The sequence below is a fragment of the Lepidothrix coronata genome, unplaced genomic scaffold (assembly GCF_001604755.1).
Source record: "Lepidothrix coronata isolate B3197 unplaced genomic scaffold, Lepidothrix_coronata-1.0 Scaffold79, whole genome shotgun sequence".
NCBI lineage: Eukaryota > Metazoa > Chordata > Aves > Passeriformes > Pipridae > Lepidothrix > Lepidothrix coronata.
Genome location: NW_016690259.1, coordinates 821160 through 844541, shown reverse-complemented (window position 1 = coordinate 844541; position 23382 = coordinate 821160). Strand labels below are relative to the sequence as shown.

The 23382-nt window shown below is 41.9% G+C and overlaps 1 long non-coding RNA gene across 5 annotated transcripts; it reads right to left on the bottom strand.

The window, feature by feature from the left end:
• LOC108499849 lies at positions 1-23303 on the bottom strand. Of its 5 annotated transcripts, none has more exons than XR_001875665.1 (11): positions 23124-23303; positions 22587-22726; positions 22274-22461; positions 21929-22086; positions 20976-21108; positions 15985-16289; positions 13440-13586; positions 10751-11058; positions 6233-6404; positions 1562-1631; positions 1-136 (listed from the first exon to the last, which is right to left on the bottom strand). It is a non-coding gene; the product is annotated as an uncharacterized LOC108499849 (long non-coding RNA). The 5 variants fall into 5 exon arrangements; XR_001875668.1 differs by having other exon boundaries at positions 1568-1631; XR_001875666.1 differs by having other exon boundaries at positions 22587-22723.
• Positions 23304-23382: the final 79 nt, after the last annotated feature.

The window sequence follows — 23382 nt, the reverse complement described above, 5'->3', positions numbered from 1 at the left end:
ATGCTGGACCCAAAGGATTCTGCGAGCCTGTGGAAGCAGCTGCTCCCAGCCTGGCTGCAGCTGTGCCCATCCCTCATTACACACAGCTTGCACCACAGTTGTTTCCCCATGTACTGTTCGAACTCTCCAGCCAAGCCTGGTCCAAAAGACGCATAAGATCCAGAAATAGCTCCATATTAGAGTTTTGAGAGGGATTATGAGAGGTTTTCTGCATAAAACTCTAGTATGATCTCAGAGGATGTTTTGAAATCCCCAACAAATTACTTCTCACAGAGGCTGGATTAAGATCTGTGGAGTAAATGCAGTTACAGGCCTGTGCTACATCACAGAAAGGAACGAGTAAGAAAAACTTGAATTATTATCAGTATTATGGAAACAGCTCACTGTTGGTATGTATTGCTTCAGTCTTTCAGTTCTATTGTATAGTTTGAACAGCAAAGATTAGAGATAGTCCTGTAATGAGCAATGAACACAAAAGTTGTATAATCTCCCTCTGGCTTTTACTACTTCTCTGGATCACAACAGTGAAGTAAAAATAGTTAGAAGAGAATAGACAAGCCTGAGGATTTTGGCTAAGTCATTGTTTCCCAGGGACTGCGTACCAACTGGTGGCTACACAAAAAGGAAAGAAAATAAGGGACATGGGGTGTCTCTGAAAATTCATGCTGTATTTCATTTTCTTCTTTTTAAACCAGCCTATGTACATTTTGGATCCTGTATTAATTTTGGCTCACCTGAAACCTTTCTATTATAACTACTAATTCCTTCTATTTTTATCCGTCACACATATTTTTTTGCTATCTCATTTTCTTTTCAATAAAGCTCCCCCTGAATTAATGCCTGTGTAGGACTCAGAGGGAGGAGGCTCTGTTGGAGGGAGGAAATTTAATAGGGCTGTGTGTAGGAGGATGAGCAGGTCAAGGAAGAGGAGATGAACCTCATGCTTTGCAAGGAAGGGTAAGGATGGTATCAAAATAATGAGGTGAATTAAACAGAAGAGAGAACAGCAGAAAGGGAAAGGAATGGAATGACCTTGTTTTAATAGAAACAGAGATCAATGGCAAGGGAAGTGTTCAGGGAGACAATCCATACAGAGCAGTAATGAATCACGGGAATCAGTGCTTTAGGAATAGGATGCAAACAGGAATAAAATATTTAGAAGACTGCTGCATTTACCAGGCTCTTCCAAACTGCAGTGTCTTTCATTAGATTATTAAAACAGATGCGTACTAAGGAACATTCTTTTACATATTTACTTACTTTAAGAAGTCACAAAATGATCAAGGATTGTCTGACTAGATTAGCTGTGGTATTTTGCATATCAAGGCACTCAAACTGACTACTTTGCAAGGCAGCCAGGTGCTGGAAGACAGTAGCTTACTGTTAAGGATCAGGCACTGTGGAAATCAGTATTTCCTGAAGATACAAATCTTTTACATAATCCTTTCTGTATTATCCCCTATATCCTATCCCCACTAGATTTATGAAACCGGCGATTCACCACTGATCCGATTACTCCAGTTAGCACCAACTGAAAAGAAAACAACAAAAAAAAATGTACCTTCACCTCAAAATGCTGCGAACATCCAGCTGACTCTGGGGAAACAGGAGCTCCGGGAAAAATCTGGGATCTGGCAGCAGGTATTGACAGTGGTATTAGGACATAGAATTAAGGAATTAATTGAGCAAAGGTAGATCTAAATAATTTCCGTAGCATTATGTCCATAACACTTGACCAGATGGTAATACATTGATAAGAGGTGCTACTGACGTTACAGCAAATAATCTGTGGAAGTACCAGTAAGGAACACAAAGCCAGTCACAGCTGTTACCTCGATGGATACTCTGTGTGAAATTTGTCTTCTTTATGTTCATGGGAGGTGGATTGTGGGATGCGTCCACTGAGTTGTGTAGTGACTTAAATATGATGTCAAATTATCACCCAAAACTGTTGATCATAATGTTATTAGTAAAAGCTGGACCATTGTATCTCTGCAGCTGGCAGCCACCTACTCACCTACCTCAGGAATAAGCGGATCTGTTTCTGTTAATGAGGATTAGACACCATTATGGAAACTTGTGATTTACATATGCCCAGATAAATGCAATTAAACTTGTGATATGCTATTGTACTTCATTTAAAAAACCCCAAAAACCAGCAGTATCCTAGCACTGAAAAAGCCTCCAGGAATTCTGATCCAGACTATGACACATTGCAGCCACATTATCCTGACTATCTAGAATTATCTTTTGTTACTGCTCTCTGCTGCAGAGTTTCACAAATGTACTTAAGGATTGTTTCATTGCACTGGTACTACAATCCTGATGAATGCAAAAAGGCCCCAAATATCCAGAGATTTTTCAAAACTTAGTCTAGTGGTTCTCATAAATCCTAAACTCCGAGAGAAATTTTCAAGAGAAAACGTTCCTGGAAGGCTTTGGTTTTCACATTCACAAATGGAAGGCCAGAGAGATGCTCAATAGGATTGTTTTAACCAACTATCTGCACCAGATGAAGAAGCTGTACACTTTGTGTCAATGAAAAAAGCCAAAGGAAGAGGAAAAGAATAGAAGGTTAGCAATGCACAGCTTATTTTCTTAATTCATGGTCCATTTAGGAACGGACAGCTAATTTTGCATTATAACAATATTTTTTATTATTCTTAACTAACTCTTGCTTTTTTTTTAATTGCAATTTTTTAATTACTCTGCCAAACTCACCACTAATGGGTTCCTCTTACACAAAAAAAGCTAGCTTTCTTCTGCATGTTTTCGTTCCTTTGTTATGTTCTTATGAGCTTGCAAATCTGTAAGCACTTTTCTCCATTTGCAGGCCAATGTGGGGAGGTCAGGATGTTTATAAGGACCTGGAATTCCAAAAAATTCATTTTGTATTTTAGTTTTGATTATTGCCACTTAAGCATAATGACAACATCCATCCAGCTAAAAGTTCAGTTTCACTGGAAATTGCTTTTTTTTCCAGTGAACCACTGCTAATCAAAAATGTATGAGCAATGCTTTCATAAGTAAAAAAAAAAATAGTAAAACAGTCTCATAAGTAAAATAAAATAAAAAATGGAGAGTGAACAACTTTCTGTTCTAACATGGCCATCTGTCACTTATAAAGACATCACCCCATTAACCTGTCTAATCAACTCCATTCTTTTTTCAAAGTTGGTTAAGTAAGTTTATGAGGAGACGTAGATGTTCTCTTGATTAAATCTGTTGTAAAACGGCCTCCCTGGTGTTCTGCTTTGTGTGCATTTACACATATAAAGGTAATTACAAGTACATATCACTACTGTAAATTCCATGCTTGTCATATTACAGTACCTGACATTTTCATTTCCTCCTGGTGAAAATGAAATCTGATAGTTTCTGTTCAAGCAATAATGACCAATTAGAATTTGTTATTATTAATGTCTATCCTAAAGTATTCCAAGTCATGAGGTGGTTTCCTCCTAGGCAGCTGAATTTATAATGTGGAAAAAAGGGGGTTGACATGTTGCTATACCACCTTCAGCCATTCCCCCTCAAGACTGGTTATTCCTTCAACAAACTGGGAGATCCTTACAGAAAACCCACAATACAAGAGAGAATATTACTGAATTCGGGTTTAGAGTTGAAATAACTGATTCTCCTCAGCAGAAATGTCTGCCTCTCAGCTTTCCTGCCTGACATTTTGCTTTTATCACAGGAACCAGAGCTCAGTTCTCCTGCAAGTGCCCGTAGCTCTGGAGAAGTGGGAGTCAGTTAAGTTGCATTAGTCCTGATGCAATGTGGTCACTTATCTGCATCGGGATTTCTTCAGGGCCTTCAGGTTCCTCCAGTAATGGGGAAACTATTGCAAAGTGACCCTTAGAAGAACTGCCCAAGGAATGAAATCAAATAACTCTGCTCTACTGGAACCACAACAGGAAGGCTTCTATAGCATGCAGTCAAAGTTTATGTAAATACCTGAAATACCAAGTGCTTTTTAAATGCTTTAATAGTCACTTAAGTAAGTCCCAAATAGGTTGTCCTTGATAAAATTCCAGTTTTGTCACTGCCAATTTCAGCATTAGGGTAATTTTTTTTATTGCCTGACTCTTGTTTAAAATAAAATACCTGTCTTCAAATCCTAGGATGAGTAGATTTACACATATGGATAATTTTTTAAAGGATCCTTCAATGGTCATGGAAAGCACATTTCTTTTTAGAGGAGTTTGAGAAGCAAATCTCTGTACGTTATATGTGAAATCTTCCCTCTAGAAACTTTCCTCTCTAGAGGTAACTTGAGAGATAGGCAATGCACAAACCCACAGTGAAGAGAAGAGGAAAGACAGCTCTATATCATATGTGGAGAGAGAGAGTGAGAGGGTTAAAAAAGAGCAAGCAGTTGGAATTATATCATGATACATCATATGATAGAAAGCAGATGACAACTTTTGAGATGCTCCATTTGGAAGATGGAAACAGATCTCCTCTACTCTCACTGAAATGCTGTGGAGAAAGCTGGTAAAGAAACTGTTGAGGAGTGTTACAGCTCAAGAGTGGCCAGTACCTCTCTTGACAGATCTCACATATTAAAAATTCAAAGGAGCATAAAAGTATTCAGACAAAAATTAAATACCCATAACCTTGTATCAAGCACAGAGACACAAGAATGGAGAACATTACTTGCCACTTTTTCTTCTTTCCTCTTTCCCAGGCCATAAGCACCTGTATCATAGTCACAAAGTGGCAGCTGTTTCATCTCCTTTTTTTCTCCCTGAAGAAAACTGACACTTGGAAGAACAAGGAGTAAGCTTATGCCACCTTTACAGTCTGAAGGCAACTGGATGTAACACCATGCAGCAGATAAAACTCTAATCTAGTGTTGGCAATTTTAAAAAATGAGAGGTTTTGCACAATTTGAGCTTTACTTTACTGGGTCTTCCCTCAGAATTTTATTTTTTTCTCAAAAGCAAAGGGAGGTAGTTGTAGCAGAAGCAGAGAGTAGAAGCAGCAGTGGCAGACTAAATACTCTGAACTTCAGCGTCTTCAGGCAGCAGGCAGACAGGATCTCCTGAGAAGCTGTGGATGCCCCATCCCTGGAAGTCTTCAAGGCCAGGTTGGATGGGGCTTCGAGCAATCTCGTTTAGTGGGAGGTGTCCCTGCCCATGGCAGGGGGTTGGAAACAGATGATCTTTAAGGTCCCTTTCAAACCAAATCATTCTGTGACGCTATGATTCATGGGAGGGTGCTCTAAGGGGCAAAGGGCCACAGAGACTGGTCAGTCTTGGAGGCCAGCCTCCTGAAAGCACAAGGACAGTCTACCCTGAACTGCAGGAAAACGGGTGTGCACAGCAGGCAGCCGGACTGGTTGAACAGGAAATTCCTAACTCAGCTCAAATGTGAAAAGGAAGCGTATGGGGCTGGAAGAGTGGATGGGCTGAGCAGTAGAAATGGAAGTTTTGTGGCTCTGAAGGGATGGAGTTGGGTGTTACATGCTGTTGCACATTGCCAGAGAGGCTGTGGAGTCCACAACCTTGAAAATTTAAAAAACTTGAATGCATAAGACCCTAAGCAATCTGACTGTACTTTCCAACCTAAATTACTCAATCCCTCTACATTCTTCACAGAATTAACAGTCATACAGGCCAGCCTAGACCACTTTGCTCAGGGCACTGTCCAGCTGAGTTTTTACTATCCCTACAGAGAGGCTACTTACGATTTCAACTTAGCCATATTAATTGAACCTAATTTAAACTTAATCCTTCCTGGTTCATTTCTGGCAGCCTTTCTTTTCAATTTGTGTGAAATGTATGTACCAGTACATGGGTTTCTTTCTTGGAGGGAGTGTCAGTTTTCAAATCAGGATCTGCATTGTCATGAGGATTTTAAAGATGGAATCAATTAACAGCCTGATTTAATGTAGAATAAATTTTTTTTCAAATTAAATACAGACTGGAGGCTATCTTTTAGTTGTTCTTTCCTATGTGTATAGGCAGTTTGTAAAAGTATAATGTGATATTTTTAAATTAGAGGTATTTCAAGTTACTGTTAAAAATGGTCTCATTTTGAATATTGACTGTTATAAAAAATGAGATTTACAAATATTTTCTGATACCCAGTCACATCAGAGGTACAAAAATGCTGTGTGTTGTTAGCATGATGAAAAATAAATTATATGAGAATAGCATAGATTTTCTACAACATTCACTGCAGTTTTTATTCAACATTTTATATAAATTGATCTAAACATACTTACAGTAAGGAAGTGAACTAGATGAGTTCTTGATGGCACTTCCTATAAAATATTTCTGTGATTTCTTTGTCAGGAAATTATTACAGATCTGAGCCCAGGGTTGAGAAGTCTTTCTGCCTAAGCCTATGCCTACTGAAATGCACTGAGGTCTCTTCAGTTAGATCATTGTATTTAGCTGAAAGAGATCCAAAAAAGAAGGCTTAGGTGCAGAAATAAAGGTTTACATGCTCTGGTAGCGCAGCTGTGTTGGTTCTGATGACAATGTTCTGGGTTGTTATTTCCTCCTCTTTTATTTTAAGCACCCTTGCAGTAGCATGGCAAGGGTGTTCATACGTTTAAGAAGGATCTCTCTTTTTCAACTTACCTTTGTATCTCAAAAGGATACAAAAGTAAAATAGATGGGATCAGATGTTAGCACATAACCTCACTGTTTGAATTTAATAAATACTGCAAATTGCAGTCTTGCTTAAAGAAAGGAGCAAAAATTGAATAAAGGGTTTGGGATTCAGCTGCAAAAAATAACCGTAAGTATCCACACGTTTTTAAAAGCTTGAATTCCAGCGTTACGAGAGTGTGAATGTTGTCGGGGACTGGATATAGTATTATTCTAGTGCTAAGTCTATTTTCTGCTTTTTGAAAAAGAATTTTCCACTAAGATTATGACTGCCAGATTTCCTACACCACTTGCTACCCTCAAATATTTTGGAGGCTCCCATCATCTTAATACAAGCTGTAAAAGAGATGATTTGGCCCTGGGACCACAGACGTGCCAGTTCCTGTGACACTTCAGACACCTGGTAGTCTAAAGAGTACAATTTGAAAACACTTATGTGAGCAAATAACTGTGCTCTCCACTTACTAAATTAATTTAACGAGCCACACTGTAAAATTATACTGCAAGCCATTCATGATCCTTGAGATGAAACATGTTACTCTTCAAATAATGCTGTACGGTGAAATATTTACACCTTGAAAGGAGAAAAAAAAAAGACAGAAATATCTTAATTTAACTGATCTCTCATATTTTTAACATATTGGCCTCATACAACTGATGATTGGGTAAATAGGCATTCAGGCACATGCCTTTTAGACAAAAAATCTTAAAGTCTCATTTTCTTAATTTGAAGTGGGTGCTGGATAAAATGCATGAGGAAAGTCAGATTTTTCTGCCAACTACAGCATAGTGGAAATCTTCTTGCATAATGAAGTGTTAACTAAGTCATGCTTTTGGAGAATGATTTAAAGTGTGATTCCAGCACCAAGAGACTGTAAAAAAAAAGCAGGGCTCCATGGTGTCTCAGTAATTTCAGCATAAGATATGCTGAGTTTGCAAGGAAAAAAGGTGGGAATGTTTGGTTTGGGATTTTTTCCCCTTCCTAATTTCCAGTTCCCCAAACTCCTCCTTTGGGCTTTTTATATCTCATGCATCATTAGATGGAATAAATTATCATCAGACTAAATTGCATAATTAACTATGGCTGAGTTGGCATTAAAGGGGGAGAGATTTTAACCTGCACCATAGGCAAATTTGGTGGGAAATAACTGACAAAGCAAATGGTCAGTCACCTCACTGGGGCTCTTCTACAAAATAATCTTTTATAGAAGAATCAGAGCTTTCAGAAAAGCATAATGAGCTAAAACAAGCTTGTATAAAAATAAGCATGATATCCCAGTTTAAGGAAAACTCAGTACCAGTTTTATGGATAAATTTTAGATTGTTCTATCAAATATCAGGAAAAAAACCAGAGAACTGAGAAACAGAGAGATAAATAAAATTTTGGTATTCAATCATTTGCTTAAGAAAATAAAAAAGAAAAAGGTAGCTAGAATACATAGAAATGCCCTAAAACAGGTAAATCTGAATAATCCACTGAAGTATCATCTAAAAAAGCAGAGGATTACGGAGCACAGGCACGATCTGTCCCTGTATCCTGTTTAATTTGCAGAAGTAAAAAATTAAGAGGCAGCATATAACATCTGGTCTCTATTCCCCACAGAGACCAGATTTAATTGTACTTATACTAAGAGACCATTATTTTTATCTAAACAGCTTTCTGCTCTTTCAAGCACAGTACTCTTAGTACCTTGGCTCTGCCTGTGCACAGTGTCTCCATCCCACCCTCCAAAGCAGCAGCAGAAGGGGATGGGGATTTTGGAGGAGAGGGCAGAAGTGGCCCACTCCCAAGGAAGGGAAGCTCCCTTCCCTTCCCATTCCCCACTGCTAGGGCAGGGGGAGGGCTGCAGGGAAAGGCTGTGACCTCAGCAGGCAGCACAAGAGGTGAGAGGGGCTAGAAATGCAGTGTGCTTGCTCCCTGTTATTAGGAATGCTGGGAAGTGATCCATGCTAGCAGTAGTTTTTTCTTCATAATTTATGTGTTATGCCATAATGTTTTGCTACAGTGGGATTCAAACTATTCGAAGTATTTTTAATTAACGAGGACCCATAAAGGAAGAAAGCTATATCCGTACAAGAAAATAGGACAACAGGGAGCCAGCCAGAATTCTAAGGAAAATATTGTCAATGAGGCATACGGCTGACTGAGTCTTGACTTACACTGTGGTGTAAATATTTAGGGCGAGCTAAATAATGTAAATTTGAAACAAAATCAAAAGCAGAACGTTAAATAGGCTGTAATAGTGCTATGGAAAAGCATATACTCACCAAGAATGGACACTGCCTGGCAAAGCACTTGGACCATGCTTTTTTTCTGCCTGAATAACACATGAACTCTTGACTCCAGATGAAATTTAGGTTTGACTAATGTATTCCTTAATAGCTGCTTGTTGTCGGCAAAAGTAAAGAGTTATAGATAACAAAATTAAATATTTTTTTTCCCCTAAATTAGAGGCTTTTAGGTATAAAGCTAACTGAAGTGAATTTGCCATGGAAGCAGGCCACCAGGATCTAGCTCGCTCTGCAGAGGTGCAGAGTTGGCTTTGCTTTTTTGCTGTGCAAGTTATTTCTGTAGATTTACCCCGACTGTAAGATTCACTAAACTGGAAGTGTAAAAACAGTTGTAGGAGTTATCTGAGAAGGAGAGAGGAGAATTTAAAACAAAGAGCTTGTGTTTTACTTTACTTGTAAGGTAAAAGTAAAGGGAAATTTGGGGATAATGTGTATTATGTATGCTTTATGACAGCTAAAATGAAAGGGAAGATTGCTTTTTTTTACATCTGCAAGGAATAATTTTCTTGGTACAGATATTAAGTGAAATGCTGATAATTCCTTCCTCAAATGTGGAGTACATAAATAAGTTATACAAGAATACTGATTTTGTTGTGCAGTATATTCATAAATATTAGATAAAAAAAGAATCTCAGTTACAGAAAGCAACAAAAGCTAGTGCAGTCTCTTGAGTTTTCCTTTTATTAAAATAAATTAGTAGTCTTGCCTGGATTCTTAAAAATAATTTCTACCCAGAAGTTAAACATATTTAAATAAATTGACTGGATAGATCTTCCAAAGAAAGAAAGGCCCAACACTACTGCCAGATTTATGAAGAAAGTTTCTTGGTTTTATCTGGTGGATCAAAAAGTATATGTTAAATAAAACATGGTTTCTGTTGATTACTTGATAATAGTTTGGATGGTCTGCGTATAAAATAAAATTGCAGGTTTCTCTAAAAGAGTCTGGTTTTGCACAAACTGCTAGTTTTCACTGCTGGTCTTTAAAAAAAAAAAAATAGTACCAGAAGGTTACATTTCTTAGGAACACTTAAAAATATCTTTGACACATGTAGCAATAAGAAAGTGTTATTCAAAGCTTGACCATTTAAATAGAACTAATAGAAATCCATTTTGTTTAGACTGGAAACCTGAAAGGATGAAACTGAACAAGACTCTCTTTTCCCCCATTTTTCTAAAAACAAACAGTCATACCCTGAAGTGTTGACTGAGCTGTTCACTCTCAGCTCTCCGTGACTTTAAAGGTGACCTTCTCTCTGTCTGCATTGTGTTATAGGGGTAATGACTGCTCCTTCCTTGTAACCTGTGTAAAGATCCTTGGGACTGAACTGATTTGATTTAGGGAAGCTGAGATCAGGAAAGTTTCTGGTACTTCCACCGTCCTTATCTTACATAATGATTACTAGAAAAAGACACTACAGAACCCCTTCACATTGAGGAAACTGATGGCAAAGGCCAGTAATTTTGGGTGCTAGAGACAAAATTTCAAAGCAGTTAACCAGTTTCATGGCAAATGGACAAAGCTAGAGGAGAAGACAGGAGATGTTGCTTCCTCTATGTTTCCAAAGATTTACAGAGAGCTACATAACTCATCCTGGCTTCTGAATTACGAAACCACAATTATTCTTAGGTGGGGGTTACAACCCCTTATAAGGAGACAAATAGTTTCTTTTCCCACAAAGCCTTTCTTCTAGAAATAGAGATGCTAGACTTAGTAATTGAAGCAAGAAACTTCACACGTATCTTTCAAACTCAGGAGAACGTATAACCAGTTCTGACCACAGGAACTTATTTTGTCTGACATGGTGGAAATAAAAACCACATTGCACAGCTTACCTTCAGTTCTTCTGCCTCCCTCCAGTCACCAGGCATCTCCCTCATGGGCTGGTCTGATGGGCTAGTGGACAGGAATAGCTCTGTTTCTTACAGTATTTGAGGAAGCCACTTTGTTTAGAGTGGTAGCAAAGTTTAAAGGTCCTTCCCCTTTACTCCACGCTGGTGATGCCACATCTGGAGAGCTGTGGCTCAGCTTTGACCAGTGGCAGATCTTTTCTACATCCTGCTGGAACTGGTTCTGTCTGCCACAGGGACAGTTCCTGCTGTCTTCACAGAAGCCACCCCTGCACCTCTGCTGCTACCAAAACCTGGACACATGAACCCAATACAGAAAAAAAGAATATAAAAAGTGAGAGGGTACAAGAAACATAGTGAGAATTTAAAAATAGGTTGAACTGCTCAGAGGGAGACATTGCAAGAAAATTTTAAAAGGGACAAGAGACAAAATATAGCAGGAGGAATTCATCAATGATCTGGATGAGGGGATTGAGTGCACCCTCAGTCAATTTGCAGGTGACACCAAGTAGGGTGGGAATGTTGATCTGGAGGGCAGGAAGGCTCTGCAGAGGGATCTGGACAGGCTGGATCAATGGGTCAAGGCCAATGGTATGAGGTTTAACAAGGTGAAGTGCTGAGTCCTGCACTTGGATCGCAAAAGTCCCATGCAGTGCTACAGGCAGGGGACAGAGGGGTGGAAAGCTGCTTGTCAGAAAAGGACATGCAGGTGCTGGTTGGCAGCAGCTGAAGAACATGAGCCAGCAGTGTGCCCAGATGGTCAAGAAGGCCAATGGCATCCTGGCCTGGATCAGGAAGGATACAACTAGTGTGGCCAGCAGGACTAGGGAAGTGACTGTCCCCCTGCACTCAGCACTGGTGAAGCCACACCTCAAGTGCTTTGTCCAGTTCTGGGCCCCTCAATAAAAGAAAGGCATTGAGGTGCTGGAACAAGTTCAGAGAAGGGCAGCGGAGCTGGCAAAGGGTCTGGAGCACAGGTTTTATGAGGAGGGGCTGAGGGAGCTGGGGGTGTTTAGTCTGGAGAAAAGGAGGCTCAAGGGAGACCTTTTCACTCTCTACAACCACCTGGAAGGAGGCTGTAGCGAAGTGAGGGTCAGTCTCTTCTGCCAGGTAATAAACGGCAGGACAAGAACTCCAGCACGCGCGCGGGGAGCGGGCACAGGACAAGGACAACGCCGCAGTGCCGCCTTTCTGCCACCGGGCGGCGGCAGCGAGGGCGGGACGGGCGCTGCAGGGCCGCGTTCGGGCCACCGGGCGGCGGCGGCGGCAGCTCCGCGCTCCCGCTCGGATCCCGGTCCTCAGCAGCCCTTGGATCGCCCTGCGCGCGCCGCACTCGGAGAAGCGAGAACTAAATCTCAGCTGGCGCTGTTTCATCACCCTCCCGGGGCGGGAGAAACTCCCAAGATAGGAGGGGAAAAGAATGAAGTGCGGTCACATGGCTCAAGTACGCTGCACGTAGCTTTGGTGAACATTAAGGGAAATAAATACAAATACATACAGCCTGGTCTCAGAGGAGGAAGGATGCTGCTTTTTGTCCCATGTTAACAAGCTACTGAGAAAGCTTGCTCTGCCGTGCCAGGGAGACCCTACAGAAAAGCAAGTCTCAGCTATTTCATTCCTCCAGCAAGGCAGACTAGTGTCACAGCGTGGAAGGCAATTCTTACATGGTAATTACTCTGGGATATTTAAATCAACTTACTATTACCATCTTAGTCATTTTCCCATCTAAGGAGTTGAAAAATTCCATTTCTGCCAGAGTATCATCGACTTTATAAACTGCTGCATGCTACAGACGTTTCTTCATTGTTACTTTACTCACTGGGGAGTTTTGTTTTCCACCTTTCTCCCATAAAGTGGACAGCAGGAGATGAGCCATACAAGCAACTTTTTTTGGCTTACTGCAGCTTTCTCTTGTCTTTGTGAGCCAGCTGTGTGGGTGTGCAGATGCTACACATGCCTTCCTAGACCAGAAAGCCTGCACCCAGAGGTCTTTGTGCAGCAGCTGTGACCTTCAAGGAGTTTCTTTGCAGGTGATGCAGCATCTTGCACTCATCTGTCCTTAGACTGCCACTTGCTAGTACTGGGATCTGTGCTTCTAGGTCAAACATACATCTCTGGGGATTTGCATGGTATTCCAGCCTCCCTGTGTCTCTGAGGATGGCTTTGGGTCTGCAGTCCAGGAAATATTTTCAATGTTTTCCCCATGCACAGGTGGAGACCCAACACAAAGGTTCTGCTGCGGCAGAGTTGGCTCAGCGTGGGATATCCGGGGAACCCAGATACCTGAGCTGCTCCTGCCTGTGGGCAGCACTACTCCTTCCTGCAGGAACCACCCTGTGGGCTTCCCTCAGAGACCAAACTGAAGCTGGGAATTCAAAAATGGGTTTTCCAGTCATTGGCTCCTGTGGCACCGTACAGCCGATCCCTAAGAGAGCTGCCAATGGGGGGAACCACAGCCCCGGCCGGACACAGGACACAACAGCAAAGACACACCTGTCACCATGGGTGACCTGTCATCATGGGCTGCAGAGCTCAGCAGGACTTGGCTGGTAGTCGTGCTTTGGGCTCTTTATCTTCCTGGAGCTGGCATTCATGGAGTCTTTTCAATAAAAGGGAAATACTTTCTAATACGAATCAGTGCAATGGGAATTGCAATGAGACTTATTTGACTGACCTGAGGGTCATGTTTCGTGATGTATTTCTGTACCAGAGTCTGAGGTTATATTTAATGTGTCCTTTGGGTGCTCGCTGGGAATGAGGAAGGCAGATGAACAGACACATGTCTTAGAAGAACTGCCGAGTTCAGAGCTGGTCCTGATGACTAGCAGCAAGACACAAAAGTAATTTAGTCAGTGGGTAAAGCATTTACAAACATGTTGCATTTCCAACAGAGGAGGTGTTGGCTGCCCTATACAGACAAGGCCACAAGGGAGGATAGCTCTGTGGGAAGCCAGATTGTTGCCCATGTAATGATTCAGGGAAAGGGCATTAGAATAACTTTGAAGTCCACCTGCCACCTCAACCCCAGCTTTTTCTGTTGCCCAAAATGTGTATGAGTTGTAAATACTCAGATACCCCTCAGTCTGGCCTTTGGGTGATTTTTGCTTTCTTCCTCATTAAGGCACTTTTGTCTTCAGTATTCCCATCGAACACTTCCCATAAACTGACAAGCTGGTGTTGTCCAGTGGGTGGCTGTAGCACTGCTTTGCCCTCAGATTGCAGACAAACCTGGCTGTCTCATTTTGGTGAAGTATCAATGACTGGACCAACCTTCAGACTAGCCAGAACACTTGCTGAACAGTCTCAATGCACGACTGTGGTCCTGTGTTTGTAATTCTGCACCTGTATCATGGTTTAACCCCAATCAGCAAGCAACTCAGCCCCACTCCCTCCCTCCCTCCCTTTCCCTGGTAAGATGGGGAGAGAATCAGAGGGGTAAAAGTGAGAAATCTCATGGATTAAGATAAAGAGTGTTTAATAGGTAAAGCAAAAGCTCCACACACCAGCAAAATGAAACAAGGAATTCACTTCTTCCCATGGCCAGGCAGGTGCTCAGCCATCTCCAGGAGAGCAGGGCCCCATCACATGTAACAGTGACTTGGGAAGACAAATGCTCATCACTCTGAATGTCCCTCCCTTCCTCCTTTTCCCCTCAGTTTTATATGCTGAGCACAACAACATATGTGTGGGATATCCCTTTGGTCAGCTGGGGTCAGCTGTCCTGGTTGTGTCCCCTCCCAACTCCTTGTGCACTCCCAGCCCACTCACTGCTGGGTTGGGGTGAGGAGCAGAAAAGGCCTTGGCTCTGTGTAAGCACTGCTTAGCAGTAACTAAAACATCCCTGGGTTATCAACACTGTTTCCAGCACAAACCAGCTACTGTGAAGAAAATTAACTCTACCCCAGCCAAAACCAGCACAGTCTGATCCTATGAAAGGCCCTAGTTCTCCAGAAGAAGGTACAAGGAGGTCCCCTAACAGCAACATCCTAACCAGACCTTTTCCTTTAGCACCCAAGAGAGACATGATGTGAGAATCAAAAGGCAACATCTTTATCCATCGAGGCTGAAAGTAAAACCAAATGGGTAAGTCACCTGCAAATTCCATGGCAATCTAGTCATTCCAGACAAACACCTGCACAGCATGACAGACAGGTTTTCTTGGTGCCAGGCAATTAAATTTTTATCAAGGTGTAAATCAAAACACCAGCTTACAAATTACCATCATAAAACATCGCTGGAGGTTATGTTTCCCTGTTTCTTTTCTACAGCTTATTAACTCTATCTTTCTGGAATATGCTGGTTTAGATTTGTCACAGAGTAAAGCAGAAATGGATGAGTCTTAAAATATTGGAAATAACATTGTGAACATTTGTTAAAGCTGCTTGTGCCTTCATTCATTGGATATTATACTCACTTGAATCCATTTTGTGTTATTATGTAGATGCATGCACAGACATAAAGCTACCAGATGAGTTACAGCTACTTGCTGTGTTTGCCTTCAAAGAAGCTGATGGTCTGTCCTGTCAGCTGGATTGTCCACCTGTAACTGCTACGCCCCTCCCTGATTTATACATGTTGGGAAAGTGCCCAAGAAGGAGCTGGGCCATCTGCCAGTTTGCTGACTTCTTACTGTCATAGACTGAGCTCTGTGAAATTAGACTTTGCTGCACTACAGAATTAAGTGTATTATCTTGCCCTTTGAGACAAACAAATTAAATTTGCTGCTGCTGGTGTATGCTATGTTATACTGGGTACTCTGCCTTTTCTTTGTTCCAGCCTTACAGCATCAAAACATTCATTGAAGGACAGTGGTAACATACTGTCCACATTAAGAGACATTTTATCATGCAGATCTATCTCCTTCATGTTTTTTCTAGTCAGATGTTTCTGAAATTTCAGTAAGAAATAAGGAAAATATTTTGCATGGCTTTGTCAAATATTTTGAATGTAGTTTGGGCAAAGGTCAAGTGTTCCTATGTGGTCAACAAGTGATAAGCAACATTTAATAACATGCCATTTAAAATGTGTTAGTTAAAAGAAATCTAAAAGTGCTGCTTTTCCAGTGGTTCATGCAGTAATATGCTGAATTCAGAAATAGGTACATTGTGACTGCTGTGGTAAGAAGAGGCCTCAGTGTTGAAGCAAAGGAAAAAGGGATGAGGTGCCTGTGGAGAAAAGGAGGTACAAATCTTGCAGAAACAGCAAGCGACTCAACTCACCTTGCATAGGGTATTAATGCTGACCCTCACTGCTGGTCTTCTGGTCTTGGCTTCCCTGAAATTAAGACCAGGGATCCGTGTCTCCTGTGTGCCAGGAATATTGGTTATCAGCCCCTTCAGAGATGTCTTGTGGAACAGCTGGGTCTCCTTCCCAGCTGCCCAGAGCCTGCTTATGGATGCTGCAGCATGTGGAAAGGATCTTCCACTCCGGCTCTGCATTTTCAGCCCAGACGTAAAGCAGCACATTGGAAAAGATGCACTCCAGCATCTCATTTGCTGTTCACACTGTGATTTAGGATTAACAGCTGTTAGGACAGAAGAAGAATATGTACAGGGTTTTGTTTGTTGCAAGGGCGTTTAAAAACAGACCTTGTAAATCCTCAAAGAAGTCAGCAGGGTGCAACTGCATCGCACTGTGCTCTGCGTAAGACGGAACTCTGGCCAGCCATAGTTAGAGCATGATGATCACAGGGAATGGGGCCAGAGAAGGGGGAGATTTAATAGAAGTTAAATGTACTTTCATGGAACATTTTGGCTGGTTCTGTGTTGCAGTAAAAGCTTTACTGGTGTCAATAAGAAAATTCCCATTTATTTTATTGCTATGAGACAATCCTCCCTCCTTGGCCTCCACTAAAAAAGAAAAAAAGTAGGTTCTGGAAAAAAACACTGAATGTCATTAATTCCAATTCTGGAAGTAGATTGTTGAAAAAGCATCATGGCTTGTGAATGCAAACACTATATAAAAGCACACGTTGGAATAAAGAAAGAGCAGAGTGCCCACTATAACATATACTTACAGTTGAGCAAGATACATGGAATGTGCCTGACAGCACCATGTTTTGCTAAGGAATGGTTGCACTTCCCTATGTCCTGCACCTCTCCAAGATCTTATCTGAGTGTGGTCTGACTCATTCATGCATTTTCCTATTTGTGGCACCGTGCATAAAACATGGTTTTGTTTATTTCAATACATTGGACCATATATGGGCCATATTGGGAAAACGGTCATTTCGCAGTGGTGTGGAAAAAGATGAGATCCTAAATACAGGCTGGGGGCAACCTGAAACCCCAAATGGGAGAGAGAACATAATCATGCACAGATACAACTGTGCAAAATGAAAACAAACTGTGCCTGAAACGCAAAGACCAATGGGCTGAGCAGCTCACAAGTGTCTCCAGGAGCAGAGATCCAAGGCATGTGGAGTTAGGACCTGCGGGAATCTGTGAGGGAACACTTCTGTTTGTTTGCTAAGGTTTTCCCAACTGATGGAATAACCTCTGGTGTTTCAGTATTCATTCAGGACTACACCTGGGCCAGGCTTGCCCAGAATACAATAGGTGACAGACTGAATCAAGATGTGTTTACCTCCTCAAAAGTCAAGATGAGGATTCTCAGAAGTTCCCATATGCTTTGTGTCAGGCCCTGCCCTGCAAGTTCATAGGCTCACTTGTAAACACAGGATTTCGTGAAATCATCCACATTACAAAATGATGCTACAGGATTTCATTTTGCATGTGGGCCTTGTGCTTTTTGGTTTTTTACAAACGTGTAATTTAATTTGAATATTGCCTCAGTTTTTGTCTTACAGAAGGGGCATGGGTTTATAACACTGAATACCTATTATCCTATTCTTGCTATTTGCTCTTAGGATGAAGCAGTAACCCTTCCTATAATAGCAGGCAGTGGTTGGATTAACAAGTAAGCAAAGATGAGTACAGCATCAACAGGAAATAGAAACTGCACAATAATGCCAAAGGCTGGGTCACATGAGCTGACTTCTGTATGATTTCTACCTTGAGAAATTTCTGCTGATTTCTGCCTTCAAAACCACAAATGCAAAGTAGCAACTACTTTCAAAGAACACTCTTTTCCTGTGTCAGTTCTAGAAAAGCCTTTCTCATGAGAGTTAGAGAAAGAAAAACACGGCCAAACAAGAAGCTATTCCTACAGAGCAGGCTTACCTAAAGAAATACAGGTATCAGAATCTCTTGAAGGATGCTGTCACAACAGTCCAGCTCTGAAGGTCAACAGGGATTGGCTATTTCAGACCAACAATGCAGTGACTGTCAGAGACCCGGGCACTGGCAGCCCCTCTTCTTCCCTCTTGAATACTCACTCCAATTTTTAGCTCAGGCACAGAAGACAGAAAAGCTGCCTGTCCCTCAAAGCAATATCCTGATTAATTAATTCAGGAGTCTGTCGGTAAGACTTGTCATTTCCCACCACACTCAGAAACCCAGACCTCGTAGGTGTAAGGGTAGAACAAAAGAACTCACCCTACTCAGCGCTGAACATGCTGAGGGTACAGCACTAGGTCTGCCTCCATGACTCTCAACAGTTTCTGAGAGAAGTCTCACATAAAGGCTTTGCAGCAAGGTAGCAAAGGCACACAGTGGAGAGGCATCAGGAGAAAATTATTCTCATTCCTTTTTACTCTATGGCAGCAGAAACCATCTCTAAACTTCCAGCCAGAAACAATCATAAGTTTGCCCCCAGAGACCCCAGCACTGCTGAGGCATCTGATCAGGCTCTCACAGGGCTGGAGACAAACATCAGGCAAATGCCCTCCATTAGGATCACTGTTAAACACATTTGCCATGAGCAGCACTTTTCTTCTTTAAGATTCTTAGGTCAGTTCTGCTAAAGCTGCCTTAAATCCCAGACGTTCATAGCAAATAGGGATGGCAATCCAAGTCAGAATACATAACTAAACCCTTGGAGGAGAGCAGATGATGGTGCTTCTTTATATTAATGACACCTCTCAGATTCTCCACCATTAATGGCTTTACATTCCTATTGATCGTAAATACGGAATATGGGATTGAAAGATAAATTATGCGATGCCCCAGACACTTGAAATATAAGACCAAAAAAAAAAAAGAATATGGGCTTTGCTCAGTTAAGAGCTGTGCTTGATACCTCTTTTAAAAAGGAATCACAAGTCACTAGCATTTTCCTGGGGTGTGGGAATGGAGAGTAGATGAATAAGAAATAAAGCCCTCCATTCCCCGGGGCTGCTGGATGAGAGAGCAGTCAATAGTGAGCACACTCAGCTTCTCCACCCCTCAGGACACCTATAGGAGATCACCACCAAGAGGTGGTGTCCTTGCCTGTCTAGAGAAAAGTCTGGCAGGCAGAGAGAGCTTCCCTCTGTGCTCCAGGGCTGTTGGACAGCAAGGAACTGTGCATGACCCAGCAGCATTTTAAACTAGCGCCTTTAATATTGCAAAGCTGATCCGAATCCAGCAGGATACTTATTAGCATGCGTTGATCTCTAAAGAAGAGTGGTTGCTAAGGAAACCACTTAAAAGCCTGCTTTAAAATATTTGCTACATATTCAAAAGCCAGAACAATTTCCTGCTGTCAAATTACAACAGCCCTTCAAAGATCATTAGGAATATTCTTTAATCATTAAGACAGAAATATCCACGTGGTTCTTCTCAGCAGACAGATGACGAAATTCTGATATGGGGTATTATCTTTGTAAAACTGAAGTTATGTCACTGAAACAAAATCAGCTGTGCTACAGCACAGCCATTCCAAGGATCAGATTTTTCAACTACATATTCCTAATACAAAGTTATCATGTCTGACATCCTAATATTTTGAAGTATCACAACTTCTAACTTATACTTCCCTAAAGAGTCATAGAATCATTTAGGCTGAAAAAGTTCAAGGACAAATTCGATTTGCACAGCTAACATGCTGTAAGTGGAGAATGCCAAAGGCACAACATGAAGGGCTAGGAACATCATGTTCTAACTCACTTTTCCTGGCATTTAAGGGGACATATTCTTCACTAGAGGCAAAAAAAGCTCAGCAAAAACTTTTTTTTCTGTTTCCAAATAAACTGATCAATACTCAAAAGCCATTTAAAGTGTCAGGATAAACAATTCAATCATATTCTTTTACTTTCAGAAAACACAATGTATTTTAATGGTATGTTAGTTAACTTCCCTCGCAGCAGCCCTCATAGTGCTGTGCTTTTTATTTGTAGCTGGAGTGGTGTTTAAAACACAACAGTGTTTTGGCTGCTGCTGAGCAGTGCTGGCACTGCTCGCTGAGGAGGGCGAGTGACAGAGTGGCTTTGTGGGTGAGGTCAACCCAGCCAAGGTCAACCCACCACTCCTGAGATCATCAAGGACAGAAACCTGACTTTGGTTTTAATGACAACAGCCAATCCTCTAGGCATGCTCTTGGTCTGATCTTCCCAGAAAATATACAGTGTTTAGGTATAGGAGTTTATTTTCCGTCTTCACCAGGACAAAAACAAGCCATGTCCTCCGAGGAATCCTCTGGGAACAGATGTACTTTTGCCTCCCGTCTTTCCTAGGAATCAGAACTGGTTTAGAGCCAGCAGTTTGTTCTGGGTACTCCTGTGATTGTGCTCAAGTTACACCATCATCCTTTTGTTTCAGAACGTCCTCTGTCTGTGTGTAAGTCATGAGTCCCAAATGAAACAGAATCTTATTGAGTAAGATAACCAGAGGAAAAAAGATTACCATGTCCTCAAGTCTAAGCACAGAAGAGATGTCACATCACCTGTAAAAGTACTGAGCATGAGTTAGAGAATTAGGCATTGCACATCATTTGAACAGTGCCAAAACCAATAGGGTTTTGCTTTTCTATTTCTTGTTTCTAATCAGAACACCTACCAGCTTGCTTAGTCATGTTTCAATGTTAACACTATGATTATTTATGCAAGGACAGTACCCAGCAAGAGTGCCAAAAAGCACATTTCCCAGGAAGAAGAAAGCTGCTTTTCACGCACACCCTGAGGACTGTGTGCAGTGTCTGTCAGCAAGGAGAAGCATGGCTGCTCCACCAAAGCTGGGATAAGGGTGACAGAGAAGCAGACAGGGACCTCACTGATAGCTCCGTGGCACCTGAGCAGGGAGAGCCAGGCCAGCTGGTGACAGCAACAGGTAGAGCCTGCAGAGTTTCTCAGCACACAACAGCATCCATGCACACCTTTCCCACAGTAGCTCACCTGACTTTGTAGGGCTGCCTCTGAAAAGTGCTGTGAGAAATCGCAGCTGCTGCCGGTTTTTTGAAAGTCAGTGTTAAGACAGTAGCTACTTCCCTTCACCACAGCCACAGGATGTTTTCTGGTCTCTTCTGATCTGCTAGAGAGATAATTATCTAGAAATGTGCCATAAGGCAAAATTCTTCACTTATGAAGACAGAAAGTTGCAAAAGTTCTCCCACTTGTAATGTCAGGCATTGCAGAGCACATGCTGATAAGAAGAGCACAGTGCTCAGACCCAGTTTGCTCTGCATTTATAGCTTGATCTGAGATCTAATACATGGAGATTAAAATGGACATTTGTTTTCCACCCACCCAAGAATCCCAGCTGCTGTGTGTTCAGTTACAATGCTGGGCAGGACAGCTTGCTAGCACATGGGCAAACGACCTGCCCCGACCCACAGTAGTTTGGTTTGTTTTCCAGTCACTCGAGCTAGTTGATTAAGGTTTTAGAATCTGATGATGGAAGCACACAGGAAAGAAGGATGAGCGAAAAAGGGAAGAGAGGTATCAGGAGAGAAATAATCACAGAAAAATATGTGCAAATCATGAAGGGAAAGGAGAACAAAATAAAGTAGAATAGGTGTCAGGGGAGAGAAAGGTCAGGAACATGACAAAGAAGCAAAACAAGAGGCAGGAAGACAGAAAAGAACACTGGAGATAATCTTTCAGGAGCAGAAATTCCTTATGAGGAGAGCTGGAATCTAGAAAACTTAACTCATCCTTTAGGAAAAAAAAAAAAAACAAGGAGAAAGTCCAAATTAACTGTTTGCAGTCAAAAACAAATGTTGCACAGTACAAGTTCCTGCCCTTCTGGTTTCTGATTTTTTTTGCCTCCTGTCCTCTGAGTGCTGCTAGAGGCCCCCCAAAGTACCAAGTGCTGCACCACAGCCCATCCCCTTGCCCTATGCCCCAACCTGTTCCTGTGCATATTCTTGCTGTTGTGCCCTGCCCTTGTCTTCAAGCCTGCTGCCTTCTCACAAAGCTATTCTTCCGCTCACTGCCTCCTTTCTCCAGCCACCTCAAATGCCATGCTGCTGCCACTTCAGCTGCCTTCCACTTGCCTTCTAAAACCCTGTAAATATAAGGGTAGTTCCACTGCACATAAAGGCTCAGCATGAACATTTGTAATTTCCATGCTGGCCTTTCACTGCAAACTATATGGGGCAGAAACTGTCTCCCAGCACTTGTGCCTCCATATCATATATGACCCTGACACTTCTTGGAAGCCCCTGCTGATGCCACTCTGTAAATACCAATACCTGTTTTACAGGTAATGTGCTGGGTTTGTTCTTAATAATCACTGTGCTAGTCTGGATACACTTCTGCTTGGGTCATTTCTGCTCAGGAGATCTGCTGCTCTTTGTCCAATGCCAGGAGAGTTGGTTTCCATGGAGCACTGTTTTTCCGCCGTCTCACCAGAGAAAAATGGGAACCAGGGAAAAACAACCTGCAGTGACAGATGACAGTGTTGCCATCCCCAAAAGATTCACAAGGTCAAATTTCATTCTAAATGCTGAGTGAGACATCACACAACTGGAAACCAGAACAATCTGGTAGGTGCTCCCTGCTTACCTAAACTCTTCATCTACAAGTAGACTTGTACAGTGAGAGCTCTGAGGGGTTTTACTGCTGCTTCTCTGGCCAGAAGTTAATGGGTTTTGCAGTCAAGGCACATCGTGCAGTAGGCAATAGGACTGCTTAGCTGTCCCCTGCTGAATACAGAAGGGAGACAGCTGATAACAAGCTTCTTTCAGAACACAGCAAAGGTGACATTGCAGCGGATGCTAATATTAGTGACAGCTTGGACAGGTTAAGGATTGCCACCTAATAACAGCACTCAATACAGATACATAGGTCCAAGTTCTTAAGAATCTGTAGCCATAGTCAAGAAACCAAAGAACTTGGTTTCCTGAAATTTGGTGCCTTTGTGAAGTCCCTAGTTGGGAAAATGAAATTGTCAGTTTGTAAACCTATTTGTCCAGTATCGTGTCTTAAAGGGCTTTTTGCACGGTCATGTTAATCACAAAGAAAAGTTAGAGGAGATAATGCTCTTGAAGTAAAAACAAACAAACCAAAACCCTTGCTTCAACAAAACAAAAGCCTTCTTACCTCACCAATATCTGGGATAAACTTGACAGCTCCTTAAGCTCCTATGGAAACTGCACTGGCTCTCTTTTTTCTCTTCAGGTGTCTGTTTTCAAGTACCCTGGTCCCCAGCAGACAGTACAGGGTGGAAGGGACAGTGTGTTTCAAAGGCTTTTGTAATAAGAGCCATCTGATTTGCCAAATTGCGTCAAAGGTCAAAGACTGTGTCAGTAGGAGCACAGCACAAAGTAAATGATCTCTTTATGCTGCCACTTGGACACGG